At 39.2% G+C, this 19,642-nt stretch overlaps 1 protein-coding gene across 11 annotated transcripts in view; it reads left to right on the forward strand.

Annotated features, from left to right (window-relative positions):
* ATF7IP2 (activating transcription factor 7 interacting protein 2) overlaps nt 1-19,642 on the forward strand; it is a 168,021-nt gene that overhangs the window by 83,471 nt on the left and 64,908 nt on the right. For 3 of the 11 annotated variants that reach the window (XM_055099479.2, XM_055099476.2, XM_055099481.2), the window contains one exon: nt 4,186-4,354. The exons of 6 other annotated variants lie outside the window; for them this stretch is intronic. The gene's annotated coding sequence lies outside the window, so the exon portion shown is untranslated. Of the gene's footprint in view, nt 1-4,185; nt 4,355-18,067; nt 18,236-19,642 lie in introns of all 11 variants that reach the window. 2 more of the 11 variants (XM_055099480.2, XM_055099477.2) reach the window with 2 other exon arrangements.

The following is a 19,642-nucleotide window of genomic DNA, read 5'->3' on the forward strand; positions in this document are numbered from 1 at the left end:
CCTGAGGTCAGGAGTTCAAGACCAGCCTGACCAACATGGAGAAACCCCATCTCTACTAAAAATGCAAAATTAGCTGGGCGTGGTGGTGCATGCCTGTAATCCCAGCTACTCAGGAGGCTGAGGCAGGAGAATCGCTTGAACCCGGGAGGCACAGTTTGCAGTGAACTGAGATTGTGCCATTGCACTCCAGCCTGGGCAACAAGAAGGAAACTCATACTAAAAGAAAAAAAAGGATCTATTGTTCTATTGTGCAAAACCTGACTAGTCAGTAACAATATGCTGGAAATTGGAAAATTATACAACGGTATTGTTGAAATTCATAAATAATAACTGTAATCTTAAATGAAAAAATAGTAATACTAAATTGATCTACAAATTCAACACAATCCTTAAGAAAATTGCAGCTGGCTTGGGAGAAATTTATGATTTTTCTTTTCTGTGTAAATTTAAGGAGAGTTTATTTTTAAGTATGGTAACAGATAGGGATTCAGTTTCCTTCTTATACATATGTTAATCCAGTTTTCCCAGCACCATTTATTGAAAAGTGTGTGTCCTTTCTGCAGCATATATTCTTGTCAACTTTGTCACAGATCACTTGGCTGTAGATATGTGGCTTTATTTCCGGGTTCTCTGTTCAGTTGATCTGTATGTCTATTTCTATACATTACTATGCTGTTTTGATTACCATCAGCTTTGTATTATAATATTGTTAGAAGTCAGGTAATGCAATATCTTCAGCTTTATTGTTGTAGCTTAGGATTGCTTTGGCTATTTGGGCTCTCTTTTGGTTCCATGTGAATTTCAAGACTGTTTTTTGTAATTCAGTGAAGAATGACATTGGTATTTTGATAGTGAATGCATTGAATTTGTAGATTGCTTTGGGCAGTATGGCCATTTTAACAATATTAATTCTCCTGATCAGTGAGCATGGGATATTTTTCCATTTGTGTCAGCTACAATTTCTTTTGTCAGTGTTTTATAGTTTTTCTTGTATAGGAGGTCTTTCACCTCCTTGGTTAAAAATATTCCTGAGTATTTTATTTTACGTTTTGTAGCTATGGTAAATGGGATTGCCTTCTGATTTGGCTCTCAGTTTGATTGTTATTGGTGTATAGAAATGCTACAGATTTTAATTTGTTGATTATTTTATTTATTTATTTATTTTGAGACAGAGTCTTACTCTGTCAGTCAGGCTGGAGTGCAGCGGCACAATCTCGGCTCACTGCAACTTCCATCACCTGGGCTCAAGCCATTCTCCTGCCTCAGCCTCCCAAGTAGCTGGGATTACAGGCGCCTGCCACCACGCCTGGCTAATTTTTCTATTTTTAGTAGAGATGGGGTTTCACCATGTTGGTCAGGCTGGTCTTGAACTCCTGACCTCAGGTAATTTACCTGCCTTGGCCTCCCAAAGTGTTGGGATTACAGGCATTAGCCACTGTGCCCAGCCGTGTGTTGATTTTTGCATCCTGAAACTTTGTTTATTAAATTAAGAGTTTTTTGGAAGAGTCTTCAGGATTTTCTATACATAAGATCATGTATCATCAGCAAACAGATACACTGATATCCTATTTCCCTTTTCTTTCTCTCTCTTGCCTGATTGCTATGGCCTCCAGGATATATAGTAGTATGTTGAATAGAAGTGGTGAAAGTGGGCATCTTTGTTTTGTTCAAGTTCTTACAGGGGATTCTTTCAACCTTTCTTGATTTAGTATGATTTTGGCTGTGGGTTTGTTGTATATGGCCTTATGGCCTTTATTATTTTTAGCTATGTTTCTTCCTTTTTGTGTGTGTTTTTTTGAGACAGAGTCTTGCTCTGTTGCCAGGTTGGAGTGCAGTGGCACGATCTTGGCTCATTGCAACCTCCATCTCTTGGGTTCAAGTGATTCTTATGCCTCAGCCTCCTGAGTAGCTGAGATTACAGGTGCCCGCCACCATGCCCAACTAAATTTTGTATTTTCAGTAGAGACAGGGTTTCACCATGTTGTGGCCAGGCTGGTCTCGAACTCTTAACCTCAGGTGATCCACCTGCTTCAGGTGATCCACCCGCCTCAGCCTCCCAAAGTGCTGGGAATATAGGTATGAGCCACCCTGGCCTTAATGCTACATTTACCATAATGCTAAATTTTATGAAATGCTTTTTGTGCGTATATTGAGATCATATGGTTTTTGTTCTTAGCTGTGATAAATCACATTTATTGATTTGCATGTGTAGAACCATCCTTGCATCCTTGGTATAAAACCCACTTGATTATGGTTTATTTTTATTTATTTATTTATTTTTGAGATGGAGTTTTGTTCTTGTTGCCCAAGCTGCAGTGCAATGGTGTGATCTCGGCTCACTGCAACCTCCACCTCCCAGGTTCAAGCGATTCTCCTGCCCCAGCATCCCGAGTACCTGGGATTACAGGTGCACACCACCATGCCCGGCTAATTTTTTTGTATTTTTAGTAAAGTCGGGGTTTCACCATGTTGGCCAGGCTGGTCTCGAACTCCTGACCTTGTGATCCGCCCACCTCGGCCTCCTACAGTGCTGGGATTACAGGCGTGAGCCCCTGCTCCTGGCCTGTTATCTTTTTTATGTGCTGTTAGATTCAGTTTGCTAGTATGTTGTTTAGGATTATTTCATTTATGTTTATCAGGGCTATTGGTCTGTAGTTTCTTTTTTTGCTGTGTCCTTGTTTGGTTTTGATATCAAAGTGATACTATCTTCATAGAATGTGTTAGGAAGAATTCCCTCCTTTTTTTCCCCTCTTTTTTTTGAATAGTTTCAAGAGGATTGGTATTAGTTCAGCTTTGTATGGTAGAATTCAGCTGTGAATCCATCTGGTTATGGGCTTTTTTGTTGTTGGGAGTCTTTTTTTTTTTTTTAATTGATTCAGTCTCACTAATTATTCATCTATTCAGGATTTCTGTTTCTTCTTGGTTAAGGCTTGGGAGGTTGTATGTTTCCAGTAATTTATCCATTTCCCATAAGGTTTCCTGTTTGTTAGTATATAGTTGTTCATAATAGTCTCTGTTGTTGTTTTGTATTTCTGTGGTATCAGCTGTAAGGTGTCCTTCTTAATTTCTGATTTTGTTTATTTGGACCTTACCTCTTCTTGGTTGGTGTAGGTAGTAGTTTTCCAATTTTGTTTAAATTTTCAAAGAACCAACTTTTTGTTTTATTGATACTTCTTTTTGGTCTCTATTTCATTTAGTTCTGCTGTGACCTTTATTTCTTCCGCTAATCTTTGGCTTGATTATTTTTCTAGTTTCTTGAGGTACAATGTAAGATTTTTAATTTTTGAACTGTTTTTTTTATGGAGATGTTGAATGCCATAAACTTCTCTCTAAGCACTGCCTTTGCTATATCCCAGAAGTTTTAGTATGTCGTTTTTCTATTTTCATTTGTCTCAAATGTTCTTAATACCCATATTCATTTTTTCAATGACTCAGTGATAGTTCAGAAGCATGTTGAATTTCCATATATTTTTATAGTTCTGAAGATTCTCTTTGCATTGATTTCTAGTTTTATTCTGCTGCGGTCTGAGAAGATACTTGATATGATTTTGATTTTTCTTTTGTTTTGTTTCGTTTTGAGACAAGGTCTTACTTACTCTGTCACCCAGGCTGGAGTGCATTGGCATGATTTTTTACTTACTGCAGCCTTAACCTCCTGGGCTCAAGCGATTCTTCCACCTCAGCCTCCCAACTAGCTGGGACTACAAGCATGTGCCACCATGCTTGGCTAATTTTTATACTTTTTTGTAGAAACAGGGTTTCACCATGTTGCCAGACTGGTTTCAGACTCCTGAGCTCAAGTGATCCTCCCACCTCAGCCTCCCAAAGTGCTGGGATTACAGGCATGCGCGACTATGTCTGGCCTGATTTTGGTTTTTTAAAAATTTGTTCACAGCCAGGTACAGTGGCTCCCCCTGTAGTCCCAGCATTTTGGGAGGCTGAGGCAGCAGGTTTGCTTGAGGTGAGGAGTTCGAGACCAGCCTCATCAACACAGCGAGACCCTTTCTCAAAAAAAAAAAAAAAAAATGTTGAGTCTTGTTTTGTGGTCTAATGGTCTGACTTGGAGAATGTTCCATGTGCTAATGAGAAAAATGTATACTCTGTTCTGTGAATGAATGTTAGGTTCATTTGGTTTAAAGTTCAATTTCAGTCCAATATTTGATTTTTCTGTTTCCATCTGTCTAGTGATGTTTCTGTGGAGATTAGTGATTTTCCAGGTTAATGGATGTCAGGTGTAAATCCTGCTACCACTGCAGCTGGCTCTTAACTGTAAGTGCCACCTACTGGCCTGGAGGTCAGCCCACATAGCTTATTACAACATGTGACACAAATGCACCGGGCTCAGGAGTGTGAGGTGAGTTCTCATGACTTCATGTTACCAGAATTGTCCATACCATGCTGGCTACTCAGGAGGTTGTGAACCTGCTCACCTACCTGGTACACTGCTACTACGACTGGCATTTGAGAAAACCACCACACTAAGGCTTTTTAGAACCAAGGAAATAATAGAGTTTTCACCACTGAACTCGTCCAGAAGCAAAGTCACAACCTCAAGAAAAAAAACTCCTGTCCTAGTGAAAATAAATTTAATAATAGCAAGAAGCAGATGTGTCTCTGGATGTGCAGAAATATGCATAAAGTTACAGGAAGCATGAAAAAGTAAGGTATTATAACACCCCCTCAAAGGAACATAGGAATTCCTTAGCAACGGATTCTAACCGAAAATGATAATCGAAATGCTGAAGAGCTCAAAATGTTTTTAAAGAAACTTAATGAAATGCAAGGGAAATCTGAAAACCCATACAAAGAAGTCAGAAAATCAATTTAGGATATGAATGAGAAATTTACCAAGGAAATAGATATCTTTTCATAAAACCAAACAGAACTTTATGGCAATGAAGAATTCATTGAAGAAATTTTGGAATGCATTTGAAAGCCTCAAGTATAGATTAGCCAAAGCAGAAAAAATAATCTTTTGAATTAACCTAGTCAGACAAAAATAATATATAAGAATGAAGAAGGCCTTTGAAACATACAAGACTACATAAAGCCGCAGAACTAATGAATTAACAGTATTTCCAAAGGGAAAGAAAAAGCAAATATTTAGGGAACCTTTTTCAGGAAATAATTAATGAAAACCTCCCTAGTCTAGCAAAAGATTCAGACATCTTAGATACAGGAGGCCTAATGATTCCTAGGAAAATATGTTGCAACATGGATTTAATGCCATATAGTCATCAAACTGTCTCAAGTCGAGGTGAAGGAAAGAATTTTAAAATCAGCAAGAGAAAAGTGTCTAATCACCTATAAAAGAAACCTCATTAGACGAATAGTGTACTTGTCAACAATAATCTTTTGTTTTTCCTTTTTGAGACAGAGTCTCACTCTGTCACCCAGGCTGGATTGAAGTGGTGCGATCTCTGCTCACTGCACCTTCCGCCTCCCAGGTTCAAGCGATTCTCCTGCCTCAGCCTCTGGAGTAGCTGGGATTACAGGTGTGTGCCCCCAGACTCTGCTGATTTTTAGTAGAGACTGGGTTTCACCATGTTGGCCAGGCCGGTCTCGAACTCCTGACTTTATAAATGATCCACCCACCTTGGCCTCCCAAAGTGCTGGGATTATAGGCGTGAGCCACTCTGCCCAGCCTTTTTTTTATTTTTTGAGACAGAATCTCACTGTGTTGCCCAGGATAGTATGCAGTGGCACGATCATGGCTTACTGCAACCTCCACCTCCAGGTTCAAGCAGTTCTCATGCCACTGCCTCCAACTGGGACTACAAGCATGTGCCACCGTGCCCAGATAATTTTTTTGTATTTTTAGTAGTGACAGGATTTCCCCACGTTGGCCAGGCTCCTGGCCTCGAACTCCTGGACTCAAGTAAACCGCCCACTTTGGCCTCCCAAGGTGCTGGTATTACAGTCATGAACCAGTGGGCCCAACCAGAAGTAACCTTACAAGTCAGAATGGGATGGAATGGGATGGGATGCGATTGTCAAAGTGCTGAAAGAAAAAAAAAACGGTGAACCAGGATTTTATATCCAACTAGATTAAGCTTCATAAATGAAAGAGAAATAGTTTTTCTTATAGAAGCAAATGGTGAGGGAATTCATCACCAGTAAGTAGACCCTCCCTACAATAAATCCTCAAATCCTAAACATCTTAATGAAAGGTTAATATTTGGCTGGGCGCCATGGCTCATGCCTGTAATCTTGGCACTTTGGGAGGCTGAGATGGGTGGATTGCCTGAGGGCAGGAGTTCAAGACCAGCCTGGCCAACATGGTGAAATGGTGAAACCCAGTCTCTACTAAAAAAAAAAAAAATACAAAAAATTAGCCGAGTCTGGTGGCAGGTGCCAGTAATCCAGCTACACGGGAGACTGAGGCAGGAGAATTGCTTGAACCCAGGAGGCGGAGGTTGCAGTGAGCCGAGATCATACCATTGTAATCCAGCCTGAGCAACAACAGCAAAACTCCATCTCAAAAAAAAAAAAAAAAGGTTAATACTCATTATCGTGAAGACACCTGGAAGGGGCAGAGCAAGGTGGCTGAATGGAAACCGTTAGTTCAAGCTGCATTGTTTTGTAAGCCCCCCACCATTTTGCAGACCTTGCTCAGAGTGAAACATTCCACAGGGGCTTGGACCGTGAGAAACATCCTGCCTAACCACCTGACTACAGGAACATTCTTATCACATCCTGCTGGACAAAGGCCCAAGGAACATTCTTATCACGTCCTGCCGGACAAAAAGGCCAAACCACCTGACCACAGGAATATCTTCATCAACATCCTCCCAGGCAGCAAGCCATACCACCTAGATCCCTCCTGCCCAGACCTACAATTACCCCAGCCCGTAAGTGGCAGTGGGTCCTGGCACTAAGTTGGTCCCCCTATGTAGGTTTGTACTGACAATAAACCTGTGTTGCTGTTGAGCTGCAAACTCTGTCCTTAACCCTTGACTTCCCTTCAAAACCTAACAGAAGCTTTCACTTGAAGTCAGGAGTTCATGACCAGCCTGACCAACATGGTAAAACCCCATCTCTACTAAAAACAAACTAGCTGGGTGTGGTGGCACATGCCTGTAATCCCAGCTACTCAGGAGGCTGAAGCAGGAGAATTGCTTGAACCCAGGAGGTGGAGGTTGCAGTGAGCCGAGATCATGCCACTGCACTCCAGCCTGGGTGACAGAGTGAGAATCTGTCTCAAAAAAAAAAAGAAAAGCTTCAAATAATTTTTTTCATAGAATATTTTACTCTGTCAGGCTGGAGTGCAGTGGTGCAATCATGGCTCACCACAGCCTCGACCTCCACAGGATCAAGCAATCCTCCCATCTCAGCCTCTCGAGTAGCTGGGACTACAGGCGTGCACCACCACCCTTGACTAATTTTTTATATTTTGTAGAGATGGGGTTTTGCCACGTTGCTTGGGCTGGTCTTGATCTCCTGGGCTCAAGCTGTCCACTTGCCTCAGCCTTCCAAAGTGCTGGGATTACAGGCCTGAACCACTGTGCCCAGCCAACTTAAAATAATTAACCTAATGGTGCATCTTAAAGAACTAGAAAAGCAAGAGCAAAGCAAACACAAAAGTAGTAGAAGAAAAGAAGTAATAAAGATCATTGCAGAAGAAACGAAAGATCAATGAAATGAAAAGTTAGGTTTTTTAAATATAAAGCAAACATTTATGCAGACTATGAAAAAGAATACCTCAGAAATTCGAAGCATCATTTGTGGCTACTATGAGCAACTTTGTAGGCCAATGAATTGGAAAATCTAGAGGAAATGGATACATTCCTAGGCCCATACAACCTACAAAGATTGAACCATTAAGAAATCAAAAACCTGAACAGACCAGTAACAAGTAATGACATAAAAGCTGTAATAAAACATTGCTCAGCAAAGAAAAGCCTGCGCCCCAATTGCTTCGCTGCTGAATTCTACTGAACATTTAAAGAAGTAATACTAATCCTACTGAAATCATTTTGAAAAATAGATGAGGAGGTAATACTTCCAAACTCATTCCATGAGGTTACCCAATACCAAAACCAAACAGACACATAAAAATAAATAAAACTACAGACCAATATGAGTATTGATGTAAAAATCAGCAAAATGGTAGAAAACTGAATTTAACAATGCATGAAAAAGATTATTATTCATGACCAAGTAGGATTTCATCTGGCTTCAACATGTGCTAGCTATCAATGTGATACATTATATCAACAAAATGAAGGACAAAAATATGGTCGTTTCATTTGATGCTGAAAATGCATTTGATAACATGCAACTTCCCTACATGATAAAAACCCTCAAGAAACTGGGTATAGAAGGAATGTATCTCAACGTAATAAAAGCCGTATATGACAGACCACAGTTAGTATCATCCTGAATGGGGAAAAACTACAAAAGAACTACAAACCTTTGGTTTGAGATCGGGAACACAACAAGGCTGCCCGTTTTCACCACAGTTACTGAACATAGTACTATAAGTCCTAGCTAGGTGAATCAGAGGAGAAATAAGGGGCATGCAAATTGGGAAGGAAGAAGTCAAATTGTCCTTATTTACAGATGATAAGATCTTATATTTGGAAAATCCTAAACAATCCACCAAAACTAGTAATACTGATAAATTGAGTATAGTTGCAGTATACAAAATCACCGCACAAAATTCAGTAACATTTCTATATGCTAACAGTGAATGATATGTAAAGGAAATCAAAATAGTCTTATTTATAATATTGACAAATAAGATTATTTTTAAAATTTTTTATTTCTGTAGGTTATTCAGGAACAGTTGTTACTCGGTTACATAAGTTCTTTAGTGGTGATTTGTGAGATTTTGGTGCACCCATCACCCGAGCACTATACACTGAACCCAATTTGTGGTCTTTTATCCCTCATCACCCTTTCCCCTGAGTCCCCATAGTTCATTGTATCATTCTTAGGCCTTTACATTCTCATAGCTTAGCTCCCGCTTGTGAGTGACAACATGCAATGTTTGGTTTTCTACTCTTGAGTTACTTCTTTCTTTCTTTTTTTTTTTTAGACAGAGTCTCGCTCTGTCACCAGGCTGGAGTGCAGTGGCACGATCTTGGCTCACTGCAACTTCTGCCTCCTGGGTTCAAGCGATTCTCCAGCCTCAGCCTCCCAAGTAGCTGGGACTACAGGCATGTGCCACCATGCCTAGCTAATTTTTGTATTTTTAGTAGAGGTGGGGTTTCACCATGTTGGCCAGGATGATCTTGATTTCCTGACCTCGCGATCCACCTGCCTTGGCCTCCCAAAGTGCTGGGATTGCAGGTGTGAGCCACCATGCCCAGCTCATGTCACAATTTCTTTATGCACTCGTTGATTAATGGGCATTTGGACTGGTTCCATATTTCTGCAATTGTGAATTGTGCTGCTATAAATAAGCCTTTGCAAATGTCTTTTTTGTATAATGACTACTTTTCCTCTAGGTGGATACCCAATAGTGGGATTGCCGGGTCAAATGGTAGTTCTACTTTTAGTTCTTTAAGGAGTCGCCACACTGTTTTCCATGATGGTTGTGCTAGTTTACATTCCCACTAGCAGCATAGAAGTGTTCCATTTACACCACATCCACACCAACATCTATTATTTTTTGACTTTTTGATTATGGCCATTGCAGGAGTAAGGTGGTATTGCACTGTGGTTTTGATTTGCATTTCCCTGATCATTAGTGGTGATGAGCATTTTTTCATATGTTTGTTGGCCATTGGTATATCTTCTTTTGAGAATTGCCTGTTCATTTCGTTAGCCCACTTTTTGATGGGATTATTTGGTTTTTTTCTTGCTAATTTGTTTGAGTGCCTTGTAGACTCTAGATATTAGTCATTTGTTGGATGTATAGGTTATAAAGATTTTCTCCCACTCTGTGGGTTATCTGTTTACTCTGCTGACTCTTCCTTTTTCTGTGCAGAAGCTCTTTAGTTTAATTAAGTCCCGCCTATTCATCTTTGTTTTTGTTGCATTTGCTTTTGGGTTTTTGGTCATGAAATCCTTGCCTAAGTCAACGTCTATGTTGGAGATAAATGCTCGGTTCGCAAAGTGAAACCAGCACTCAGGCAAAAGTTTTCCCAGCAAGGCAATTTACTTCTGCAGAAGGGTGCTGCTCGTGTCATTGACGATCACAAGAGCACACTGAACAAAGGAGGGAAAGGGTTTTTATTCCTAATGTGGCCCCTGCATCTGTGTCAATCTCCCATGGGCGGGGGGGTAGGCGGGTCAGACTGCACATTCTAAGTTGACCTGATTGGCTATTTGTGGATATTTTTCCAAATAAGGAAGGGAAGGGGGATGTGAGTTACAGTGGTGGGACATGTGGTTTCAAAGGGTGGAATGGGTGCAGAGTTAGCAACCAAGGGAACAGATGTGAGTTATTGATTAGAACTGTTAGGAAGGTTGTTTACAGTAATTAGGGGCAAGGAGGCATGGAGAACAAGAAAGTTGAGTTTGAGAACAAAGAATAAGGAAGTTAACAAGCTAAACCTTTGAAGAGGAATTTATTATATCTTATATGTAGAAGGGTTTTTCTGATGTTATCTTCTAGAATTTTTATAGTTTCAGGTCTTAGATTTAAATCCTTGATCCATTTTTTTTTTTTTTTTGAGACTTTTTTTTTAATGAGCCATTCTCCTGCCTCAGCCTCCTGAGTAGCTGGGACTACAGGCGCCTGCAACCTTGCCCAGCTAATTTTTTGAATTTTAATAGAGACGGGGTTTCACGGCATTAGCCAGGACGATCTCGATCTCCTGACCTCATGATCTGCCCGCCTGGGCCTCCCTAAGTGCTGGGATTACAGGCGTGAGCCACCATGCCCAGCCTCCTTGATCCATCTTGAGTTGATTTTTGTCTAAGGTGAGAGATGAGGATCCAGTTTCATTCTCCTACATGTGGCTTGCCAGTTATCCCAGCACCATGTGTTGAATAGAGTGCCCTTTCCCCACTTTATGTTTTTGTTTGCTTTGTCAAAGCTCAGTTGACTGTAAGTATTTGATTTTCTCAGTTCTCTATCCTGTTCCATTGGTCTTTGTGCCTATTTTTATACCAGTAGCATGCTGTTTTGGTGACTATGCCCTTATAATGTAGTTTGAAATCAGGTAATGTGATGCCTGCAGATATGTTCTTTTTGCTTAGTCTTGCTTTGGCTATACAGGCTCTTTTTTGGTTCCATATGAATTTAGGATTCTTTTTTCTAGTTTTGTGAAGAAGATGGTGGTATTTTGATGGGAATTGCATTGAATTTGTAGATTGCTCTTGGCAGTGTGGTCATTTTCACAGTATTGTCTCTACCCATCCATGAGCACGGGATGTGTTTCCATTTGTTTGTGTCATCTGTGATTTCTATCAGCAGTGTTTTGTAGTTTTCCTTGTAGAGGTCTTTTGACTCCTTGGTTAGGTATATTCCTAAGTTGTTTGTTTTGTTTTGTTTTGTTTTGTTTTGTTTTGTTTTTGTTTTGTTTTCCCCCAGCTATTGTAAAAGGCGTTGAGTTCTGGATTTGTTTCTCAGCTTGGTTGCTGCTGGTGTATAGGAGAGCTGCTGATTTGTGTACAGTAACTTTGTATCCAGAAACTTTGCCGAATTCTTTTGTTAGTTTGGGAGCTTTTTGGAGGACTCTTGAGGGTTTTCTAGGTATACAGTCACATCATCAGCACACAGTGACAGTTTGACTTCCTCTTTATCGATTTGGATGCCATTTATTTCTTCCTCTTGTCTGATTGCTCTGGCTAGGAAGAGAAGTGGTGAGAGTGGGCATCCTTGTCTTGTTTCACTTCTCAGAGGAACTGAGGCCACTGCGCCTGGCCTATGTTGGCAATTTTTTAATTGCCATGTCAATCTCAGTATGTTATTGGTCTTTCAGGGTATCTACTTCTTCCTGATTTAAATGCTTTCAACTTTTCCCCATTTAGTATTATGTTGGCTGTGGATTTGTCATAGATGGCTTTTATTACATTGAGGTATGTCCTTTGTATGCCAATTTTGCTGAACGTTTTAATCATAAAGGGATGCTGGATTTTGTTGAATCCTTTTTCTGTGTTTATTTAGAGATAATTGTATAATTTTTGTTTTTAATTATTGTTATGTGGTGTATCACATTTATTGAATTGCATATGTGAAACCACCCCTGTATTTCTGGTATGAAACCCACTTGATCATGGTGGGTTATCTTTTTGATATGTTGTTGGTTCAGTTAGCTAGTATTTTGTTAAGGGTTTTTGCATCTATGTTCATCAGGGATATTGGTCTGTAGTTTCCTGTTTTGATTATGTCCTTTGCTGGTTTTTGTATTAGGGTTATACTGGCTTCATAGAATGATTTAGGGAGGATTCCCTCTTTCTCTATCTTTTGGAATAGAGTCAGGATTGGTACCAATTTTTCTTTGAATGCCTGGTATGATTCAGCTGTGAATCTGTCTGGTACTGGGCCTTTTTTTTTTTCTGTTGTTGTTGTTTTGTTTTGTTTTGTTTTTTTGAGACAGAGTCTGGCTGTGTTGCCCAGGCTGAAGTGTGGTGGCACAGTCTTGGCTCAAGCAGTTCTCCTGTCTCAGCCTCCAGAGTAGCTGGGATTACAGACGTGTGCCACCATTCCTGCCTGATTTTGTATTTTTAGTAGAGATGTGGTTTCACCATGTTGGCCAGGCTGGTTTGAACTCCTGACCTCTGGTGATCCACCCACCTTGGTCTCTCAAAGTGCTGGGATTACAGGTGTGAGCCACTGCGCCTGGCCTATGTTGGCAATTTTTTAATTGCCATGTCAATCTCACTGTATGTTATTGGTCTTTCAGGGTATCTACGTCTTCCTGATTTAAGCTAGGAGGGTTATATCTTGCCAGGAATTTATCCATCTCCTCTAGGTTTTCTAGTTTATATGCATAAAGGTGTTGAATTAGCCTTGAATGATCTTTTATATTTCTGTGGTGTCAGTTGTAATATTTCCCATTTTGTTTCTAGTTGAGCTTATTTGTTTTTTTTTTTTTCTCAGCTTTTCTTGGTTAATTTTGCTAATGGTCTATTAATTTTATTAACCTTTTCAAAGACCCAGCTTTTTGTTTCATTTATCTTTTTTTGTTTGTTTGTTTTTGTTTTTTATTATTACACTTTTAAGTTCTAGGGTACATGTGCACAAGGTACAGGTTTATTACATAGGTATACATGTGACATGTTGGTTTGCTGCACCCATTAACTCCTCTCATTTATCTTTTGTATTCTTTTTGTTTCAATTTCATTTAGCTCTGCTCTGATCTTAGTTATATTGTTTCTTGTGCTGTGTTTGGGTTTGGTTTTTTCTTGTTTCTCTATTTCCTTGAGGTGTGACCTTAGATTGTCTGTTTGTGCTCTTTCAGACTTTTTGGTTTAGGCATTTAGGGCTATGAACTTTCCTCCTAGCCCTGCCTTTGCTATATCCCAGAAGTTTTATAGGTTGTATCTCTATTGTCATTCAGTTTGAAGAACTTTTTAATTTCCATCTTGATTTCATTGTTGACCCAATGATCATTCAGGAGCAGGTTATTTAATTTCTATGTGTTTGCATGGTTTTGAAGTTTCCTTTTGGAGTTGATTTCCAGTTTTTTTCCACTGTGGTCTGAGAGAGTGCTTGATATAATTTCAATTTTATTAAATTTATTGAGGCTTGTTTTGTAGCCTATGATATGGTCTACCTTGGAGAAAGTTCCATGTGTAATGAATAGAATGTATATTCTGCAGTTGTTGGGTAGAATGTTCTGTAAATATCTAGTGAGTCCATTTGTTTCAGGGTATAGTTTAAATCCATTATTTCTTTGTTGACTTTCAGTCTTAATGACCTGCGTAGTGCTGTCTGTGGAGTTGAAGTCCCCCACTATTATTGTGTTGCTGTCTATCTCATTTCTTAAGTTTTATCAGTTTGGGAACTCCAGTGTTAGGTACTTATATATTTAGGATTGTGATATTTTTCTGTTGGATAATGCTTTTTATCATTATATAATGTCCCTCTTTGTCTTTTTTAAGTGCTGTTGCTTTAAAGTTTGTTTTATCTGATGTAAGAATAGCTACTCCTGCTTGCTTTTGATATTCATTTGCATAGAATGTCTTTTTCCACCCCTTTACCTTAAGCTTATGTGAGCCCTTATGTGTTAGGTGAGTCTCTTCAAGGCAGGAGATAGTTGGTTTGTGAATTCTTATCCATTCTGCAAATTCGTGTCTTTTAAGTGGAGCATTTAGGCCATTTACATTTAATGTTAATGATATGGTTTGGCTGTGTCCGTACTCAAATCTCAACTTGCATTGTATCTCCCAGAATTTCCATGTGTTGTGGGAGGGACCCGGGGGAGGTAATTGAAACATGGGGGCCAGTCTTTCTCATGCTATTCTCATGATAGTGAATAAGTCTCACAAGATCTGATGGGTTTATCAGGGGTTTCCGCTTTTGCTGCTTCCTCATTTTTCTCTTGCCACTGCCATGTCAGAAGTGCATTTCGCCTCCCACCATGGTTCTGAGACATCCCCAGCCATGTGGAACTGTAAGTCCAATTAAACCTCTTTTTCTTCCCAGTCTCAGGTATCTCTTTATCACCAGCATGAAAATGGACTAATACAGTTAGTGTTTAGTTGGGAGGTACTATTCCGTTCATCATGCTGTTTGTTGCCTTTATACCTTGGTTTTTTGTTTGTTTATTGTATTTTTGCTTTATAGGTCCTGTGAGATTTATGCTTTAAAGAGGTTCTGTTTTGATGTGTTTCCAAGATTTGTTTCAAGATTTAGAGCTCCTTATAGCAGTTTTTACAGTGTTAGCTTGGTAATATTGAATTCACTCATCATTTGTTTGTCTGAAAAAGACTATATGTTTCCTTAATATATGAAGCTTAGTTTCGCTGGAAACAAAACTCTTAGCTGATAATTGTTCTGTTAAGGAGGCTGAAGATAGGGCCCCAAATCTTTCAAGCTAGGAGGGTTTGCCAAGATATCTGCTGTTTATCTAATAGGTTTTCCTTTTTAGATTACCTGATGCTTTTGCCTTACAGCTCATAAGATAGGTTTTCCTTTATAGATTACCTGGTGCTTTTGCCTTATAGCTGATAAGATTCTTTCCTTCATCTTAACGTTAGATAATCTGATGCCAGTGTGCCTAGGTGATGCTCTTTTTGCAATGGATTTCCCAGGTGTTCTTTGAGCTTACTGTATTTGGATATCTAGGTTTTTAACAAGGCCCGGGAAGTTTTCCTTGACTATTCTCCCAAATACGTTTTCTAAACTTTTAGCTTTCTCTTCTTCCTCAGGAATGCTGATTATTCTTAGGTTTGGTTGTTTAACATAATCTCAGACTTCTTGGAGGCTTTGTTCATATTTTCTTATTCTTTTTTCTTTGTCTTTGTTGGATTAATTAAAAAACCTCGTCAAGCTCTAAAGTTTTCTTATGCTTGTTCAGTTCTGTTGCTGAGACTTTCTAGAGCATTTTGTATTTCTATAAATGTGTCCATTATTTCCTAAAGTTTTGATTGCTTTTTATTTATGCTATCTATTTCACTGAAGATTTCTCCCCTTATTTCTTGTATGATTTTTTTGATTTCCTTAAATTAGGCTTCACCTTTCTCTGGTGCCTCCTTGATTAGCTTAATAACTGACCATCTGAATTCTTTTTCAGGTAAATCAGGGATTTCTTATTGGTTTGGATCCACTGCTGGTGAGCTAGTGTGATTGTGTGTGTGTTTGTGTGTGTGTGTGTGTGTGTGTGTGTGTTTTGGGGGGGGATGTTAAGGAACCTTGTTTTGTCATATTACCAGAGTTGGCATTTGGGTAGGCTCTGTCAGAGGAAAGGTTTAGGGATCAAGACTGTTGTTCAGATTCTTTTGTCCCACGGGGTGTTCCCTCGATGTAGTACTCTTCCCCTTTTCCTAGGAATGTGGCTTTCTGAGAGCCGAGCTGTAGTGATTGTTATCTCTCTTTAAAATTAAATACCTAGTAACTAACCGAAGATGTGAAAGATACCTACAATGAAGACTGTAAAACACTGATGAAAGAAATTGAAGAGGACACAAAAAAATTAAAAGATATTTCATGTTTGTGGATTAGAAAAATCGATATTGTTAAAATGTTCATACTGCTTAAAGCAGTCTGCAGATTCAGTGCAGTCCCTATCAAAGCATTGATGACATTCTTCACAGAAATAGAGAAAACAATCCTAAAATTAGTATGGAACCGCGGAAGACTGAGAATAGCCAACACTATTCTGAACAAAAGGAAGAAAACTGAAGGAATCACATTACCTTACTTGAAGTTATACTGCAGAGCTATAGTAACTAAAACAGCATGGTACTAGCATAAAAACAGACCAAACAGTAGAACAGAATAGATATCCCGGAAACAAATCCATACACCTACAGTGGGTGAACTCATGTTTGACAAAGATGTCAAGAACAAACATTTTCGAGAAGACAGTCTCTTCAATAAATGGTGCTGGGAAAACCGGCTATTCACATACAGAAGAATGAAATTAGATCTGTTATCTCTCACTATATATAAAAAGGCAAAATGGATTACTGAAATCTAAGACCCCAAACTATGAAACTGCTAGAAGAAATCATTGGGGAAACTCTCTAGGACATTGTTCTGGGCAAAAAAATTTTCATAAGCATTGGTAACCAAATGAAAAATGGACAAATTGGATCACTTCAAGTTAAGCTTCTGCACAGCAAAGGAAACAATCTACAAAGTAAAGAGACAAGGCACAGAATGGGAGAAAATATTTGTAAACTACATGTTTGACATGGCATTAATAACCAGAATATAAGAAGCTCATATGACTCTGTAGGAAAGAATCTAATAATCCAATTATACAATGGTAATACCTGAATAGACATTTCTCAAAAGGAGAGATACAAATGGAAAACAGGCATGTGAATAGCTGCCTAATGTCATTGATCATCAACAAAATGCAAATCAAAGCTACAGTGAGATATCACACCTCATTTAAAATAGCTTTTATTCAAAAGACAGGTAATATGAAATGCAGGTGAGGATGTGTAGAAAGGGAATCCTTGTACATTGTTGGTGGGGATGTAAATTTGTACAACCAGTATGGAGACCAGTTTGGAGGTTCCTTAAAAAACTAAAAATAGAGCTACCATGCAATCCAGCAATCCCGCTGCTGAATATATACCCAAATGAAAGGAAATCAGTATATCAAAGGGATATCTGCAATTCCATGTTTGTTGCAGCACTGTTCACAATAGCCAAGATTTGGAAGCAACCTAAGTGCTCAACAGCAGATAAATGGATAAAGAAAATGTGGTACATATACACAATAGAATACTATTCAGCCATGAAAAAGAATGAGATCTGTCATTTGCAACAATGTGGATGGCTCTAGAGGTCATTATCTTCAGTGAAATAAGCCAGGCACACAAAGACACACTTATGTTCTCACTTATTTGTGGGAGCTAAAAATTAAAACATTTGAATTTATGGTGAGAATAGAAGGATGGTTACCATAGGCTGGGAAAGGTATTTTGTGTTGGGGAAGAAGGTGGGGGTGGTTAATGGGTATAAAAAGTAGTTAGAATGGGCCAGGCACAGTGGCTTACACCTGTAATCCCAGCACTTTGGGAGGCCGAGGCAGGTGGATCACCTGAGGCCAGGAGTTCGAGACCAGCCTGGCCAACATGGCAAAACTGCCTCTCTACTAAAAAACACAAAAGTTAGCCTGGTGTGGTAGTGATGGGCACCTGTAATCCCAGCTACTCAGGAGGCTGAGGCAGCAGAATCACATGAACCCAGTAGGCGGAGGTTGCATTGAGCCAAGATCACACCACTGCACTCCAGCCTGGGCAACAGGGCAAGACTCTGTCTCAAAAAAAAGTAGTTAGAATGAATTAAGACCTAGTTAACCTAGTATTTAATTGCACAACTGGGTGACTATAGTCATCAGTAATTTAGTTATACATTTAAAAATAACTAAGACTATAATTGGATTGTTTGTAACACAAAGGATAAATGCTTCAGGGGATAGATACCCCATTTACCAATGTGATTATTATGCATTGCATCTCTGTATCAAAGTATCTTATGTACCCACAGAAGTTACAAATTAAAACTGGAAATGAAACCTCATGAAAGTATAAGAATCAGAGGTCATATAAAACAATCACATAAAGGAGAAGAGAAAGGAATCAAATGGCAACACAGTGTAATTCCATTATACCACAAAGACGAGGAAAACAAGGAAAGAATTTATACAACAACTAGGTAATAATTGATAATGTGACAGGATCAAAACCTCTCATATTAATATTAACATTGAACCTGAATGGATGAAATGCTCCACTGAAAAGAGAGATTGATGGAATGGATTTTCAAAACCCATCAACCACGTATATGCTGCTTACCAGAAATGTGTCTTACATGGTAAGACACGTTTAGACTCAAGTTGAAGGGGTAGAAAAAGATATTCTGTGCAATGGAAACCAAAATTGAGCAGGAGCAGCTAGACATATCTCACATACAATTAGCTTTAAATCAAAAGCAGTAAAGAAAGACAAACATGATCATTATTTAATGATAAAGGGATCAATTCAACAAGAGGATATAACAATCCTAAATATGCATGCACTGAACACTGGGCCACCCAGATTCATTAAATATTACTATAGTTAAAGAAAGAGATAGACAGCTGAACAATAATGGTAGGGAACAACACCACACTCATACTAGACAGAAATTGATAATCTGGTCCTAAAATTTATATGGAAATTCAAGGGACCCACAATAGCCAAAACAGTCTTCTCCAAGAATAACAAAGTTGGAGGACTTACACATCCTGAATTCCAAACTTCTCACAAATGACAGTAATCAAGATAATGTGGTACAGACCTATACACAAATGGAATAGAATAGTGAACCCAGAAATACACCTTCTCATTTAAAGTCAATTTGTTTTTTATGAGGGTGTCATAAAAAAGGTAAGTAATGGTGTTTTAAAATTGTGCTGGAACAATTGGATGTCCACGTCCGTCGTGGAGACCCTAACCCAGTGGCTCTAGAGGAATTAAAGACACACACACAGAAATATAGAGTGCGGAGTGGGAATCAGGGGGCTGACAGCCTTCAGAGCTGAAAGCCACAAACAGAGTTTTACCCACGTATTTATTGACAGCAAGCCAGTGGTAAGCATTGTTTCTATAGAGTATAGATTAACTAAAATGGGAAACAAAGGGATGGGCTCTGGCTAGTTATCTGCAGCAGGTATATGTCCTTAAGGCACAGATCACTCATGCTATTGTTTGTGGTTCAGGAACGCCTTAAGCGGTTTTCCACCCAAGGTGGGCCAGGTGTTCCTTGCCCTTATTCTGGTAAACCAACAACCTTCAGCGTGGGCATCATAGCTATCACAAGCATGTCACACTGCTGCAGAGATTTTGTTTATGGCCAGTTTTGGGGCCTGTTCCCAACATGTCCCCCTTTTTTGTTTTTGCAAGACGATAGAAGCAAAGGCAGCTTTATCACGGTGAGCTACTACTTGCAGGAGTCAGGATCCACATCTGCAGACTATACAAAGACAACACAGATTAAAAGCGCAATCATCATTGAAATCACAGAGCCTCCAAGTGTTTTTATCCATTTTAATGGGTTAATAGCTGCTAATCTGTCTGCAGC

The sequence above is a fragment of the Pan paniscus genome, chromosome 18 (assembly GCF_029289425.2).
Source record: "Pan paniscus chromosome 18, NHGRI_mPanPan1-v2.0_pri, whole genome shotgun sequence".
NCBI lineage: Eukaryota > Metazoa > Chordata > Mammalia > Primates > Hominidae > Pan > Pan paniscus.